Below are 17,679 nucleotides of genomic sequence, written 5' to 3'. Positions count from 1 at the left end.
ACCATAGAAACCAAGAGGTTAACCCATTATGACTGAATTGCTTGTCCCATGGCACCTCAGATAGCAGGCCAGAGAAACGATTAACTTGGCACACAATTGGCTATCCTAGGTGCCTAACTTGAACCTAACATGCGTGTGCTCCAAGAAGTTAGTAAGTTCCAGAGTCTTTGGCGTTTACATGGCGTTTCTTTCGCTCAGAATATAGTTGCTGAATTGCCAAACTTCGGGCAAAGATACGACGTGTGAACCGAATGATCAGAACTTAAACTAAATCTGCCACATTTTCTGGTAAGTTAGGCCCAGAATCCCCATGTAAAAACTGACCAGAAGGGAAGCCTAAATCTTACATTTGTTTCATGACTTGGGCCCAAAGATGTCAGATCACACCCAAACTACCAGCAGTAAAGCCTAATTTTGGCACTTGCTTGGAAAAGTATAGCCAACACATCCAGACTAGCCGAAGAAGGTCAAGTTTGGCTGTTTCCTGTCTTCTTTGGGGATTTCGAAGGCCTAAAATTTTTCAAAAACTACATTTTCTCCCAAGAAACTGTGCTGCCTGGGTACAGTGCAATATCTAATTTGTTGGCCCGGTCTGTGCAGACAATTGAACGTTTCAGGGAGAAGCATATGTGTACAATACCCTCTAGAGACATGAATGCGTTATCTTACATCGAAAAAAATGTACGTTAACCTTGAGACAAACAGCTGACACCCTTTATTGCAAGGCACGCTTTTTTTCTTCTTCTTTTAGGATGTACAAACAATATTTTACGGACTTGTGATTCCCGACAGCACTATTAGAATCCTGCAATAAGGTGCATGTTTTCATGGAAAACCTCCCATTGGGGTGATTCCGTCCTTTAGGCTGTGGTATTGAATCGATGACTTTTGACTATTCATTAAAGAAGCTTTCTTTACCAGTTTAAATTGCTGGCACCTCCTTTACCTTCCGCGTTTATTGTACGTTGCAATATTGTATCCCCACTAGAACGTCACCTTTGAGCACAAGCTTTCTGCATTCAATACTACTTCGCGGCATGCGCAGCGAAAACACGACGGAATGCAAGGAGTGCGTACTTGTGGTGTAACTACCACTTCCGACCATACATTTTAGATATTATACAATTATATAATTGTCCCTATTGCCTCTGGCGACACAGTATTTGCAGAGAAGACTCAGCCCAAAGAATACAAAGCTGCGTCCCCCCCCCCCCCAAAAAAAAAATTACTCTTGTGCCAGTGTTCCTCTTTTGGTAAACTTCTTCTTAGACGTAGGTTCTCACCTCCAACACTCTGACAATCCATTTAAATATATTTCTAATTTTCGATGCAGGGTTTTTTTGGTTAAAAAAGAGGTGCATTTTTATGTTTTCCAATTTTGTAACACCAGACAAATTGTACGTTTTCAGTGAGTCAGACACGTTTCTCTTTGAATTCGCAGGCGGAGGTTCTCCTGCAGTCCATATGTTCGAACAAAACTATAAGTAACAACAAATACCAGGCAACCTGAAGCCACTGAGCCGTATAGAACCCCTGGACGTGGAGTAATCTGAGCGTAAGCTTGCACAACAAGGTTCAGGGATTATGGTTTCGAACCCTGTCTTCACCTGTCTCAAATCGAATGAGCATCTTACCTGCGTGCGTTCATTCATTCAATACTGTGTGATGCAAGTTAATGGACCTAGACTTGTGGACGGACTGCTCTGGCTAAATTACGATTTTTCTAGGAGAAGAATAGTTTCATTAGTCTTTTTCTTATATATTATATCGAGCCCATCGAAGCCACAGGGATTTATGAAGCGGAGCCCGGCGGCGTTCTTTTTCTTTCTGTTATTTTCTTCTCCCATCTTCGTATATTATAGATACTACATCTTGCGGCAGAACATAAACAATATTACTATCCACAAGAAATAAGCAAAAAAAAATTTATATTTTTGAGTCACTTAGAAATATTTGTTAACTACGTGATCACATTTCATGATGTAGAAAAATGTATTCGAATATACACACTGCATAACGATCTGGTATATGTTTTATTTTTGAAATATAACAATATCATTAGCAAAAGAGTATGACTCACTTCGTCAGGACACTATACATTACAAATCTAAGAAGAAAAATCATATCATAATGCACACATTACGGATATGTATACGTTGCAGACATATTTGGTTGTGGCCACGCAATTTGGATGTCTGATTTTGATACGGTGTAGGTGTAACAACGCGTAGCAACGAAAACTAAGAGAAGGCACAGACAACACGGACGAAGGCTGACTCGCAGCTAAGTGTTTAACAGGGAAAACAGAAACCAGGAAAACATAAAGAGGCACACTCAACTAGCCAATGTGAAATCGCCACAAGGCCTTCTGGGACCATTTGAACCGACTGTCGTGTGTACTGCTTACAAACAAGGCGTACAGAATGAAGCGAATACAGCGCTCAGATGCTATCAGACCAAAACTAATAGAAAATGATCGAAGATAGGTGCACACTTCTCGCGGACGGGGGGCTTCCATAGGCCCATTCTACTATGCAAGTGCATAAATAAATAAAATACTGAATATATTTTGTTTTAAATGCCTAATTAATATTTATAAACGAACCCTAGATACCCTTGTCTCTTTGACTCCGTTTGCAACAAACAGCAGGGGGCACACTTGTGTTACATGTATACTTCAAGTATGGAAATGGGAAATGGGCCCAACGAATAGGATATGATATATTCACTTCTGACCGGCAAAACATTTTCCAAGGGTCAATATTTGTATCTACATAACATTCTCATGCTAAATCCAGTAAGAGAAAAACACTTCAATAGCAGCATTGCTAAAACAAAAGTCGAAGGCTTGATCGCGGAAGGCCCGTACGTGGAAAGTAAATCCTTAGATAAAGCAAAAAATATGAAGAGGTTTTACCTGTGAGGGAAGTCTTCGTGCACTTTGATTGAAAAGTATTCCTGTAATTTCCTCTTGCAGTTCTCAAGAAGTTTCACAAAAAGACGGTTTAAGCGGTAGAAGACAGTGTAAAATGCTGCCGCATTTCTACGACAACCTGCGCGGCGATTTCTGCAACAGTTCTTAACATAGCTCTCTATTTTATTTTATGTTATGAAGTACACGTGTCTGTATTGTTCTGAGCGAGCTTCTAGCTTTGAGGCACCTTATTTATAGTAAAGGTCGCAGTCGATGTAGCTACTCTTCACCCGGACGGCGGAGCAAAGGGTGAGTGATGAAGCGCCACCATCTACAAGGAAAAAGAATGAAAAGACAGTCCACAGCGACGGATGGAGGTTGGTAAACACCTTGGGTGTAGCGAAAGATAAAACAGGTGGCATGGACCTGGGTCTATCCGTCACTTTAGATACGGAAAAACCAGGGAGCGCTGAAAATGTCTATATTTTCGCCAGTAAACGATGGCGCAAGTACGTTCATAGTATTGTGTTCTGTTACAGTCTCTTGCTAGAAATACCCAGTCAGCAAAAGATTTAAAAGATTTAATTAAAATATATTCTCAATGCGAAAAACAACATATAGATATAAAATTTTAAATAGATGAATGCTCAGCATTATGAAGGCAGAGACATATAGAAACCTGCGATCCAGTTTAATTAGCGGCCAATTCCTTGCTTAATTTGGGCGGTAACACGATCACCAAACCATTAGATCACCACTATCGTAAAACGCTATTGCTGAAAGTGCATATGGTTACCCTTCTAAATGCAAGGACTAGGTGCTATCATATCAACAAAATTAGGAGAGAATGTTACATTGATGCCAAAATATTTTAAAAACATGTAACATTTCTTTTATCTTGAAAAATTGTTTCTTTGGAGGATACGTTCCTTCATTATGATAATTCATTTGTATGCAATCAAGTCAAGCATGAGCTTAAAGCAAATTTTCACTCTAAAGGATGCTTCACAACGCACTGTTTTCTTAAGATGCGGAGCTTACGCACGCTTATCTGGAGATACGACCGCAAGTAACCGGCACATCCAAGCTTGGTATTCCCACGGGTATGCGGTCGTATCCTGATGTAAGAATAAGTAAGCTTCGTAGCGTAAAAAAAAGCGGTGCTGTTTAAAGCAGCCTGAAGCCGAAATACTTAGAAGTCCTATTGCGCCACGTTACTTATAACACCCTGAAAGGAAGAAGAAATATGATCTCTAAAAACAAAACTTAACAAAAACCCTCAAAATTATTTCGGAAGAAAGAAAAAAAAACAACTGCATTGTCACTCTCCATGCCTGAGATGAAATCCGGTGCATCCCCTATATAGCGCGGGCCTAGTACCGAACAAAATTTTGAGGCCGACGCGCGTTTCGGTGGGCAGTTCCCAACGGGGTTGGAGAAGCAGAAAAGTTATCCGTTCGATTGCTGAGCGGGTCAACAAGCGACAAGAACAGTGAAATTGGCAAAAAAAGACGGGATGGGAGTCCTGATCTCTTTTATTTTTTTTCTTCCTTTTTTTATGTTTGTCCCGTTTCGGACGTCAACACCGAAATTGTCAAGAGCAAAGTGTCGACATACGAGATGGAACTTTGGACTTTCGAGAGGAACTGGATTCCACTCAGGTTTGTTTTTGTTTTGCTTTATGCACGTCTGAGCTACTTTCAACTCGGTGTTAAGAGGAAACTGCGACAGGGTTGTTTTGAAGCCAACGGACCGTTTTCGTGAAATATTTTTTATCTATATTTTTCAAATAAACACGTGGGCTGCAGTGAGTTTATGGTGCTATGTTTTGTTTGGACATATGTCCGAGCGCAGTCGAAAGCCCGAACGCGTACAACCATAGGGACAACCATGCACGCGCAAATTGAAAGGAGAACTCACTGGGCTTTCCGTGTGCCTGATTGGTTTAGCGTTGATCGAACGCGTATAAAAAATGATGAGCAGCATGGCGTTGCGCGTTTTATGCTGTTTGATTGGTTGATTGGTTCATGGCGATATGTATGTAAGGTATATGCGATTGGCTGTAGGATATAGTAGTGCTGAATCTGCTTGATCGTGGTTTCTTTGTCACTGTAAACCCTAATATGTATATGCGCGCTTGCTGTTCTCCGGTTCAGCTTGAGCCCATACACAACCGACGCTACAAGCTAATGGGTCATATCAAGCAGCTTAAAAAGCGCGAGTCATTGGGTCTTTTATGTTTAGGATTGGTTCAGCAATGATAGAACACGTGCAGAAACATGACGAAGGTCATCATGGTGCCCTTTTGACGCAGTCTTATTCGTTCCACCCACTCCTGCCGCGGATGCGTCTGGACCCAAGGTGAAACGGAGTAATGAAGAGGTCGGCCATGTATCGCTTCTCAAACACGGGGTTTCTTATATTATTCCTTAGACGACTTGAAAGCCAAGCCCAGGCGCCGATGCATCAAAGACAGACATATGAATTACTTAATTCACTTTGATTCCTCCTAATCCGCTTTGTCATTCTTCTTCATTTCATTGACTCTAACTCGCCTGAATGGTCACGTGAACGTGATAGCGAACATATGAAGAAAGTGCGCTCTGACAATGCACTTTTGACGCTCTTTTTGCGTGTTTTCGCCGTTTTCGTGTAGTCGACGTACTTTCGCTCAAGGACTTTGAGTGTCCACTGAACGATCAAACATATAAGGGTTTCGCCTTAAAAAAAGTATGCACCAACAATACTGGTCACGAATTAAAACCTCAAACTGTCGTTAATTTTGGATTTGCCTTTGAAACGCAACTGCTACCAGCACGCGGGCGCAGCCGGTAGCGAAACTGCCGCCGTCTTGCAGCAATGTTTCCGGAAATCAAAATCTCGCACTGGTCAAAGAGCGCATCTGTGGTTATGCGCAGAGGTTGACTCCCTTTTTTGTTCACTCAGGATCCGCACCGAAGCTTTCACAGTTTCACTTGGCCTCAACTTCGTCCGTTCAACCCCCGATGACAGATTAAATGGACGTTAAAAATAATAGTCAAACCATACCATGTTTTATAGTATGTGATCATAGCAAAGTCGCAGATCCAAGTCCTAAGCGAAATCTTGAAGAAATGCTGTAAAGAAACAGTCGTCTTAAAAGCTTACTCCGGAACCCGGTGGAAGACAAGAAAGGTATATGAACGGAGGCCAGCCTCGGTGGAACATTTTCTCTCGTGGTTCCTGTATCTTTCGGCAGGGGCACTGACAATTCAGTAGCTTTTAAATCGAAGTGCGCTCACCCTGCTTCCCTCGCGCGGTTCCAGGGCTTTCTGAGTATGTGCGCAAATAAGGGCGGTACCGTTAAAACAGACCGAATGCGCTCTTGTACTGCATTTGAAAAGGTATTTCTTTTGGAGCCACGTTGTTTTCACGCTCTTTTGAAATATGGAGAACCTATTTCTAGTTCCTGAAAATAAATGGTAAGCAGAAAGAGAAGAAGGCATTGGTTCACTCGCGGTCAACTCTCGGACATGGGTTCGATATTGAGTGAGCCTTGTCCGATACCGCGTTTGACAACAGCACTTTTCTAACATATGTCTCGCAGTGTATTAGAATTTGACAGTTTGATCGATGGAAACATCGAACACAACCGTCCTGACATGCGGCGGCTCAAATGTTTTACAAGCCTTTTGGTTGTGTTTCTCGTACGTGAGTGTTTCGCAAACTGGTGGGTCGTGAACAACGACTGGTGCAGTAGGGGGTCACGAAGTGGCTCCCGAACTAAAGAAACGCGCACTTTCTTTCAGTGGCGTCGATAAGAAGAAAGACGAGGTCACAGCTCAACATCAAGCCTGGACCTTTAGGATTAACGTCATTAGGAAAAATAAATCCTACTAGCATACGTGTTTTTTTTTTCGTTAGATGTGGCCCAGTTTATTCAGTTTAACTATGTTAACTGGCAAATAAAAATATTTCAAGCCAGTTTTGTGTATTACTGTTCATGCAGTAAAACCGAAAGCTTGTGGCATCACGAAAAGCCACGGGGTGATCGAAAAGCGTTTCATTATATTTAGGATAAGTTTCAAGCTTACGGAGTGTCGGGGAAACTGTAGAAAGCATTACTTTAAATACCCTGTTGATGATGTGCCCACTGTCTTTTTTTTAGACTGTTTCAGACGTTCCTCACATCTTCGAATTTGTGGACTGTCATACGCATTCACAAAGGCACTCTTTTTCAGTTGTGCCAGTGTTCAGAGGGCACACTATGGCGGGCTTTTTGTTGAATACATGTAACAATCTCCATTTCTATGCAATAAGACTTCTCGCTTCGCCCGTTACGGTTTGATGATATGACCATGACTTTGATGGCAGGCATGACACTGGCTTTTTATCAAACATGCTTGTAAATATTGTAGATGGATCAAGATGGTTGTGTACTCGACTGTCTTCTTCACCCGTTGAGTTCATGCTGTAGTCATCAAATGCTGATGTCGACGGTGCGCAAGACATTCGATAATCATCACAGCGTTCACTGCTGCTACAAGACATGACACCTTTCTTTTTAGCTTGTGATCAGAGCTGTAGTCCTTCTGACAGCTCTCTGGTTCTTGAAGTGTTTGGCAGATTAGAGGGGCAACCCGGAACTTGGCTGGTACGGCGTTCAGTGCCAAGTATGTGCGTCATGCATGGCGGACGAGTACGCTTCCATTGTATTCGGTCGTCAAGGTGGGTGACCATTTTGTAATTAGCCATCAGAAGACTATCGCCGCGAAGCGGCGTGATGACGGGTTGTCGGGGTTGGTGTACACGCGCTCGAGTGATACGCCCGCCGTCCGCCAATGCGCAGCGAAGAAACTGGCGGAAGGGGACGTCGCCGGCTATCTTCAGTTGCTAGTTATTACGTCACGGCGTTGCTCTTATAACCAGACAATCCCGTGCGGACTCGGTTGCTATGCGTCCTACGCTTAGCCTAACAAAATATGCACCTCGCCGCTATCTGCAGGTGCTTGTGGAATGTGTTTCCTAGGCAGCGTGCATAGCCTCCGAGATCCCCAAGCACGCAAAGGCTTCTACGGCAGCCTCATTCGTGCAGGGAGGGTTTAAGCGGAAAAAGACGAGGAGTCGGCGTCTCTCCGGGAGGAAGCGCTCTCAACCCAGGCATCGAATTCGCCGTTTCATTGGTTTCAGCATAACGCAAGGGAGACGAGTTCAGGAGAAAGCCGCGTCACGTCGAGTTACTGCAGTTTCTGCTTAGAGTTTTGAGTCCTGTGGTGGATATACGAAAACCTTGTATCGGGAAGTAGATGGACAAGTTGTGATGCTTATTTGATTTGAAATATTCATCTGGAAATGTGGCCGCTTCCGCTACAGCGCGCCCTTTCATATATTTGACTACAGTCTTCAGCGCGTATAAAACTCCAGAAACTAATTAGCTCCGTATATAAAAAAATATCTGTTGTCATAAATGAAAATAATCATGCTGTATTTTTATTTTATTTTTTTTTATCTCCGCATGCTGTTGGACGTTGCTTTTTTAGCCTGAGCACGACGTTTGATACTATCAAAGTGCAGTCTTCATGTTGTCCTTCCTTTAATATTTTTTTTTATTATTTATTCCGAAATTTATGTGGGTCATATTTCAGTGTTCCCTTCTACTCGAAGCACCTCTAAGCCGGCGTCACACTACGTATGCATCATAAAAAAGACAGTATCAGAAAGCAGTCACCACGATATCCATGGCTAGAATGTCGCATGCCAAGTGTTTATGTGAACGCTGTGTCATGCGGCACTCGAAGTTCAGATCTCGTGGGGACTTTCGTTATATGTTAACGCAGTGTGCCCCCTGCTTTAAGGAAGAAACATATATGGCGGTGAGATGCTATGATATATTTCTAAACGTCGTTATAATTGTAGGTACTGATTCAAAAGGTTTGGCGTTATCTAGTAAACGTCTAGTTTTTGGAACATGCGGCACAATCCCCGCATCCCGTTACGCAACTTGTGATGCAACATAATTGATATGAAAACGCGCAATGCTATCTTAAGAAAAATAACTCTGGTTTATTTATAAATTACACCTTTTTTCCGAACTGGTTTATTTTGTATTCCAACATCCAATCTGGTTTATTTACAGATTCCCAGCCTTCAATTTTTAGACTAGACGCGAAATACGTTTCGATACAGTGCATGGCGTAGAGCAGTTTCTTTCGATACGATACCCTGTCTTTCATAGTCATGCCTATGTTGGCCAAGAATGGCCGTACAGACATCTCTATTACGATCCTAGATTTTTTTCATGATCATCTTTTGCTGGGCACGCTAGAAGGGGGTTACTTTCTTAAATACGGCAGAATCAGCGTTGTTAACTTTTTAAGCACTCCGTACACGTGGAACATCAATGTCAAGAGCTTTTCTCACAGTTTCCATCACTGACACAGATGACGAGCGTGTTGACAAATATTCAAGTTGTTCGTCTGCACCCATCTTTGCCTTTTCTCTTGCTTTCCTCCTCATACGCGAAAAAGCTGGGCATGCGCAGTAGCGACCAATCGGTGCCGAAGCTGTCCGTCATTGAATTGGAAACGCTCCTTATGGTTTCAGATGGACGTCCCTCTCAACAATCTACGCTCTCTTTGCAATTACACCGATAACTAGAACACCTTATTGAACCCTAAAGTATCCTTGCGTACCTTGCATCCTACGTGGAGGAAACATTGCCAGCGTCTGCTTGGAGGGTGACACACTCATCCATAACCAAAAAACTATCCAGATAGGTGTGACGTCACTACTCGCGTAGTTGCGTGATATTATGACGTAATTTGACACTGTAATGTCACGTGACAGTGTGGCGCCACGGGACATTGTGACGCCCTGCATCATTTTGAATAGGGGAAGAGCCCGTAACTACTGCTGTAAAAACGCAAAACGCCCGTGAAATGAGGTTTGTAGAAAGCTGTTTCGGCAGATAAAGGAAACTCTGTTCGGTAGTCCCACCGGAGCACCCTTTTATTTTTTCTGCACAAAACTCTACTCCAAACCCCATTAACCATTCGGCAGACCAGGAAGTTGCCAAAAACAAAACAGCCCGCGGTGCCCGGTTAAACGGAAGATGAAGCCGAAGACTCGACCGACATCACCCACACGCAACACCTGCGACGCTGACGGCTCGTCATCAGGTTGCTCTGTGGTGACTTAGAGTTCCTCGATACGCTCCCCCGAAGGGAAAGCAGAGTTCCGCATTGGTTTTCCCCTCGCCGTCACGCCGCTAATCGCCGAGATTCATCACGTGAGGAGAAAAGCATCCGCGCCGTGCAAAAAAGCCACCGGCGTATGTTTCCTTGCTTTCGCCTCCTTCTCCTCTTTTCCCTTTTTCATGCTCGGCGGCGCGCGCAGCGCCGCTATTCGCCAAATTTAGTCACGTGAGGAGCAAAGCATCCAGGGCGTGCAGGAAAGCCGGCGCTACGGCCACCCGCCGTGGCTGAATGCGCAACTCTGCTACCGTAGGTAGCTATATACAGGAACTGTATGATGACCAGGGTTGTAGAAGTTACTTTAAAAATATACCTAAGATACAGTTACAGCTACTCATACGAAAAGGTACCTAGATGCATACCTAGGTATTCGTAAAAGTACCTGGGTACAGGTACAGTTAGTTTAAAGATACTTTATTTTCCCCGAATTTGTGAATATATATTGGAAGTAAAGCTTTTTATACTAAGTATAAACACAAAAACAAGTTTGATAAAAGTGATTTATGAGTGTTAATGGGAGAAATAAGGAAAACCGTATTCACATGAGCCGGTGCTGGCGTCGAAGGGCCCAGAATACGACGGCCGCATGAAGAAACGCATGAGTCGAGAGCTTATGCACCTAACCTTTGCGACATCGAGCAAAAGGCTTCAAGTTTCCTTGTTTTTTTTTTTTTCTTCTTTCGCTAGTTTAAAGAAAAATAAGCTTTCTTTTTTTTCTTTTTCAAAATTCTCAGTTTTGATAACCGCCAAATTTGAGTCCGATTTATTGAGTGGAAACTGTACTCCATCCGCGATGTTACATTTCTTTATGGTTGTAATTATAATTCATTTTCAATTATATTTATATTGTATTTATGGCAGAAGAGAGCCACCATCAGGACAAGATACGGGCTACAGAAACTGTGCACAACTTTCAAATTATCTCTTTCTTGTATAGCTGCCAGAGGAGCTTCAAACACGCAATGAAGTTGATTTCGGTTTGAGATGAAGGAAGCAGGTCGCTATTTTCCCCAAACGTAGTTCCGAAGCGATTCCATAAATTGGTGTCACTTGAACGGCATCGCGAATCCACCGCTCGCTCAAATGAACACCGCCATTCGCTAAAGCGTCGTTCGATAAAACATCATGGACAAGGAAGGCTGCGTTCGCTAAAACGTCGCTCGATCAAATCAGTGCCTCCCAGGTCGCACCCAACTCAACGTTAATCACGGCACATGGTAGTGTGTTGATACTTCAAGATTTATAGTTTCTGCCATTTTGATGAAGTGAAAAAAAGTAGCTGTAAAAAGTAACTTCACTTAGTTACAAGTTAATGGAAAATGTGCCTAAGACACAGATACAGATACCGAAAAATGAAAGTACCTAGGTTTGTACCTCAGGTACAACAAAAGTACCTAGATACTGATTTTCAGTTACTTGTACCTAGGTACTTTACAACCCTGATGATGACTAGGAGGACGTCGCCCACTCGCGGCGAACGACGGAGTTAGCTTAATGCCACTCGTACTGCTGGGGAGCGAGTCGAATGGGAAGGCCGAGGAGCCTTTGCGCGCGCGTTTCTGTATCTCGGAGGCCATGACGAGTGCTCCAAACCAGTCCAAGGTCAGCGCGTGTTCCAAGGCACTAATAATAATGCATATATATATTTTAAAAAAGTCATAATTGGAGCATATCTCATTCCTCAGTATCACTTGTAAATCATCCGCCAAGGGCCGAGACCATCGTGCTCGAGCCTCTGTTTGGAGTCCAAGACAAGTATCGCCATCTCGCGGAGCTTGTCGGAACTAGGAGTGAATCTTCGACATGCTCGCGCTGCGGCGAGGCGGCGCCAGCGGCGCCGTTCAGACCACCTCTCTTCTTTCTCTGGACTCCGGAACATATCGCCCCTCAAACATTATCCGTTATAATGCAGTTTAATATATGCGTAAATTGGCCCTGCTGAATCACCCTTATAGACTTTTTCATCTCAATAGTTACCTGGCAAGCATGTAAAGGGCACAGACGCACTCGCTGCCATAAGATGACTTTGATTTGATTGGTTTCAGATTCAGCGCCTCGTATGGCTGCGTCAATGTTTCATGTTGTTTTCAATTAATAGGGTGATACAAATGTGTCCCTTCAGCACTCAACTAATCAAACAGTGGTACTGAGTCACTTTGAGAATTATCAAGAGGGTTTGAGCTCTAAATGTGAACGTTTTATATGAATTGAACGTTTTATATTATGAATCGATGATGTTTGTCGATAGTTGCAACAAAGTTTGGGGGTGAAATTACTGGACTGATGCATGGAGAGCATTAGAGTTGTTTGCGGCAAGACCCGCAAAAACTGGTTTCCGAAGTAATATACTTTTTTTTTAATTCATAAAGGGATGCGCAGTAAAAAGCAGGACGTAAAGCTGACTGAAGATGTGTTGAATTGCGAAGAGGTGAAATTTCGAATTTAAAAATCACTGTTCATTTTCGCGGACACGAACGTTTTGTGAAATTCGGAGGCTGGAAATCTATCCCATATTCCCGCGCCAAATCTAATCCGCGACCTCCCCCCCCCCCCCCCCCCCCCCCCCCTTCGAACAAAACCCTATCATCCAAACACACACCAAAAAAAAAAAAAAAAAACTGCGCGCCAAGCGCACAACTATAAAACTTGAACTCAAAAAACGGAGAACCACTCTACACTCGCGCAATTTGATTCAACCGAGCCGACACCATCCTCATTGGGAGGGCACAAACAAAAACCGGCAAGACAACACACATTACACTCACTTAATCCAAGGACGTCCCGGTTGGCGATTCTCCCCACCAAAGTTCTCAGAGCTGGAGAGAGTGGGCCAACCATATTAGAATGCTTGAGACCACGCTCTGTCTCCTTCTAGTCCACCGCGTTACAAACCTGCTCCCAGAGAAGAGTGGCAGACTACCATAAAGGCAGCTCTTGAAACGGGAGACAATATTAAACTTTTTTATCTGTATTTCCCATATTTACGCAGTTTTACAAAAGGGGATGTGAGCTTGGCTTGTTTTGTTTACGAAACTAAGTATTCGAGAAATATCTTGGTACTCTATTTAGGGACAAGTAGGGATTCGTCATGCTCTAGCATGCTACTAGCGGCGAGCTTCCTCCCGCAGCACGGGTCGAGCGAGCAACGATAGAGGTGATAGCTCTATCGTTGCCCAATGATGAAGCTTGGAAAGCTTCGAGCGAGGGGCGTATACACACCGGGGCCAGACACCCTCGTCCCTGTAGGCTCACTTCCAGGCGGCGTAGCCTGTGCTGGGCGCCGCGCGCTCCTCTGTTCGTATTTCATTTTCCCCAATAGCACATGTTGTCATTCTGGGCCCGTTTGATTGAAGCTGGTTAACTTTAACCGTGGCAGAAAGTTGTAGGAGGCAAGGGTGGAAGACAACGTGGTGTAGCGCACGTGAGAAGTGGTCGGCCAAGAGAACACAAGCTGCCGCGTGACAGAGCGTGCTCCGTGAGGCTGGGGCCGGGCAGGAAAGATGGAGCCGGTCTGGCCTAAACCCCCTCTATCCTGGGAAAAGTGGCGCCATTCATCGTTGTCGAAAGGCTCGAGACACGTGCCGCGCGCCACTTCTGGGAAGATCGTGGCGTCTGAAATCGAGATCAGTGCTGCGCTGTGCCGCCATGACCTATCCAAGAGCTGCACGTTGCATCTGCCTCGTGCACTGACGCACCTTGCGCTACTTTCGAAAACTTAAGGGGCTTTCGTCTGGCCAGAGGCGTAAAGGTAGGGGAGGAGGAGTGGCAAATCCCGTGTGCCGAAATCCGGAGTCCCCATCGAAAGCGACAGAATACGAGAGAAAGAAACCAATGTTGCCGGCTGAAGGATGACATTCGCAATTGGAAATTTGTGATAATTTAACGTTGTAAACTAAACTCTGAGCTATTCTAACGCTCATAAAAAGCAATATACTTAGTGCACTCCATTAACCTCCCTTCTGTCGAAATCTCGGAAATCTGGTGGTTGCGCTGTTTCGTACTCCTGGGGCGTGCCCAGCCGCGCCCCACCCACGAAGCCGGTTATCTGGTTTAGTTTTACGTTGACGCGAAGCCCTAAACTTGCGCGCTATATAAAAAAAAAAGCTTCGAAAGGAACGCTAATATCTTTCTCCTGCTAAGTACGTGGATTGTCGAAGTTCATGAAGCTGCTCTGATGATACAATTATATTCGTGAAGTCGAAGGCAGTTGGTAACTATGTGTGGGACCCCGCAGGTCTGCCTTCATGCTCCGCCGCTTGCGGCAGCCAGAATGCATGGGAAAATGACGGACCTTTTCCTCTAGAGTTCGAATGTATGATCTCTATGTGTCTGATCCATAGTACAGTGTTCTAGAAGTTGTAGTTGCAAGAGCGGCGCTTGCTTACAATAAGCCTTGTGAAGATGGTCGACGTAAGCGGGCCGCGAGGGGAGAAAGTGGCGCTAGAGTTCCGGGCCCGTGGAGAATGGGCCTTTTCCAGGTTTTCCACGGCGCATGCGCGGCAGCAGCAGACAGGACTCCGCCATTTTTGGTGGCGTGGAACGTCCGACTCGGGGCTGCAGGAGGTAGCGGTGGTCGCGCGTTTCGAAGCTTTCAGACAGGCCTTAGCGCTGTTTCGTTGTTGGCTGCAGCAACGACAGCAAGCGTTGTCGTGGTTTAAGCTTCTTTGGGTTTCCTTCTACTAGCCTGCACTGGACGAAGCGGCAGCTCTGGATTCGGGCGGTCCCGCGAAACACTGCGGACGGCTCGTAAAGGCAGCCTTCAAAGCACTCCCGCGTTTGCAGTCGCTACTTCAAGGAAGTTTCATGTTTTTGTTCCTTCATTTTTTATTTGTGTGTGAATACAAGTCAGCAGATTGGTTAGGTATGCTGTCGTCAGAGCGAGCGCCTCAGAGTTGGCGTTTCTGTGATGGTGTGTTTCACTGGCACACTTTTTTGTTTACAAATGTGACGGTCTCGCGTTGCTACGCGAAGTGCCCATCTGATTTTTGGTTGTTGTAAACATTGGAATAACCCACAGGTTTCAAATATTTATAAATCATTGAGGTAAAGTGGCTATGCTGCACAGTTTGTTGCTGCGTGCACACCCATAAAATGAAATGAGAGCAGATCTATCGCTACACCGACCGCATCTGCAGGTCTTGTGGTTAAATAAGAAAGAGGAAACAATCATTCTGATGTGTTGTCCTCGTGTATGTATCGAGTAAACAAAAAATATTAATTTGCAACATTGTCTACAGGCGCTAAAGTAAAAATAAAGGAAAAAAAAAAGTTGTGGCCGATTTTTTTTTTTCCAGGACCTACAGTCACACACAGCTGTAGCCTGAAGTGGGTGACATCAATGACGAGGCTCGCTCAGAAATCGGTGGCTGCACGTATCAATCTTAGATATTTATTAAACATGTATTTTAGTGGTGAATTTGACTTTGTGAAATTATAAAGTGGCGCTTTTTTCCAGTAAAAAACGAGACACAAACTCGCCAAGGTCAGCGGCGCTCGCAAATGACATTTAGAATAGTCGCTAAACAAGTCCGTCGTTGACCCGGCGAAGTTTGTTGGTCTCATTTTATCATAGAAATGGAGCTACACGTTGAAATTTCACAAGGTGAAATCTACCACTAAAATGCACCACTGATGAGAATTACATTGGTACGTTCAGGCGCGGTTTTTTTTTTTTTCTCTTTTTTTTTTCGGACAGCTTAGAGTAAGCTTTCACATTTATGAGAATACATCTTGCCAATTAATCTTTTCGAGCAAATTAAACAAATAGTTTGCAATAAAAAAAAGGCTTTCCTTAACTGTAACTTGGTCTTGAATATTTTCTGAATTTACTGTCGGCACTGCATATGACATGAATCCTAGTTTAATATAATCGTTTGTACTTTCTCATAGGTCGAAGCGAGCTTCAACTGTGTTGTCAGTCGCAACGGGCCCCACGGTGAAGTCAGTCGTCCATTCATTCGGAAAAGAAAATGTACAAACGGACGAAGTCGTCCGTAGTTAACGCATTAATTGAAAACAAACCTGCTTGCCGATTGTCTGGGATAGAGGAAAAACAAACGCTGAGCAGTGAGCGCATTTCCGACCGCGTTCAGACAGCCAACAAAGCTTGGAGAGGGCAAAACCGGAAGCAAGGCAGGCCATCAAAAACGCCTCTCCTGCTTGCCGAGAGATGGCGCCCGACATTAGCGGAAAAGGCCCATTGGTGGCACTTGTGCGATGAGCCAAGAAGAAGGCGATGCTGAGGCGGTACTCCTCTCCCGAACGTAGCACCGTAGCGCTTTGCGGTATAGTGGTGAGGAGTCTTCACCGCTCCGTTGCCGTCTCGGTCATGAATGCAAGGAAAAAGACGGACACATCGCTTCGCGCCGGGATGCTAGTCGGGCTACCCGAACAACAAGGGCGCCGGAGCACCAGCGATTGTAAGCCGTCGCTGTTTTGTGTACCCAGGGAGGAGTCACCCAGACTACAGTGGGAACAGAACCTTAAGCAAGAATATAAAGCTCTCGCCGAGATATCAGTGGTGTGCGAGAGACATTATGAACCGCGCGTTATCCCTCAGAACTATGTGTACATCGTCATTGGCGAAGAGGTTAGGATTCCACGGAGTAGGCCAGTGCTTGCGGAAGATGCCGTGCCCACTTTGCTGCGTTATTTCCCTGCATACCACCCAAAGCCGATGTCCGGTGAAAAGCCTGTAAGGACGCGTGTAGCAACAATAGTGACCCAGCCAGTGAAGAAACTCCGTCAGTCGCACTGAGACATCTATATGAACGGTCGATTTCTCCGCCTGATGAACCCGAAAAGTCGAGCTTCAGAGGTGCTTAACACACTGAATTTGTCGAGCACCTGAAGCTACCTACACAGTTTTGGTCGCGGATTTACATGCCGAACTACTCTGGCGTCAACCACGCGACATCACGTCTTCCCAACAGGGAGAGTGCGGTGATCTCCCACGAAAAGGTCGTGAGCTTTGCACCAGACCACAGTGGATTAATTGTTGCCCCCTGTCTCATCCGTGGACAAGAAACAAAAGGCTGTTGAATTTGTGTTCATATTGCATTTTAATGCTTCATGTACAGTGTACTCAAATGTTAAATATAACGTGGGAGTGGTGGACGGAGAGACTGCATGCGTCTTCTACCGGTTCACTCTGCCAGCTTATGCCGCTGTTGTTTTCTGGAGCTACTCACCCAGCTCCGAAATAATTGCCGATGCGTGACTCGGCAAAAAAAATGTCGCTCTTCGTGTTGGTTTTTTGTTGTTAAAAGATGGTGGCCATCATCAAAGAAACTGGAAGATCACCGAGATATGTTAGCCCCGCATGGTAAATGCGTAGGTGTGACTAAACAGAGTGGAGCGGCAAGAACGGCAAAATAAACAAGTAAAATTTTAAACCGTGGGTGATAAAGAAAGAAACGAGGAGGTTATGCGATAATAGGGAGTTTTAGCAGGTCGTTTCCACACGAACGGTTCGCCCTCGAACGCATCCGCGACGCCACTGCGCATGCGCGCGCGAGTCGTTCGGGGAGTCGG

Source organism: Ixodes scapularis, unplaced genomic scaffold (genome assembly GCF_016920785.2).
Source record: "Ixodes scapularis isolate PalLabHiFi unplaced genomic scaffold, ASM1692078v2 PGA_scaffold8__174_contigs__length_109621045, whole genome shotgun sequence".
NCBI lineage: Eukaryota > Metazoa > Arthropoda > Arachnida > Ixodida > Ixodidae > Ixodes > Ixodes scapularis.
Note: the sequence above shows the minus strand (reverse complement) of the source record.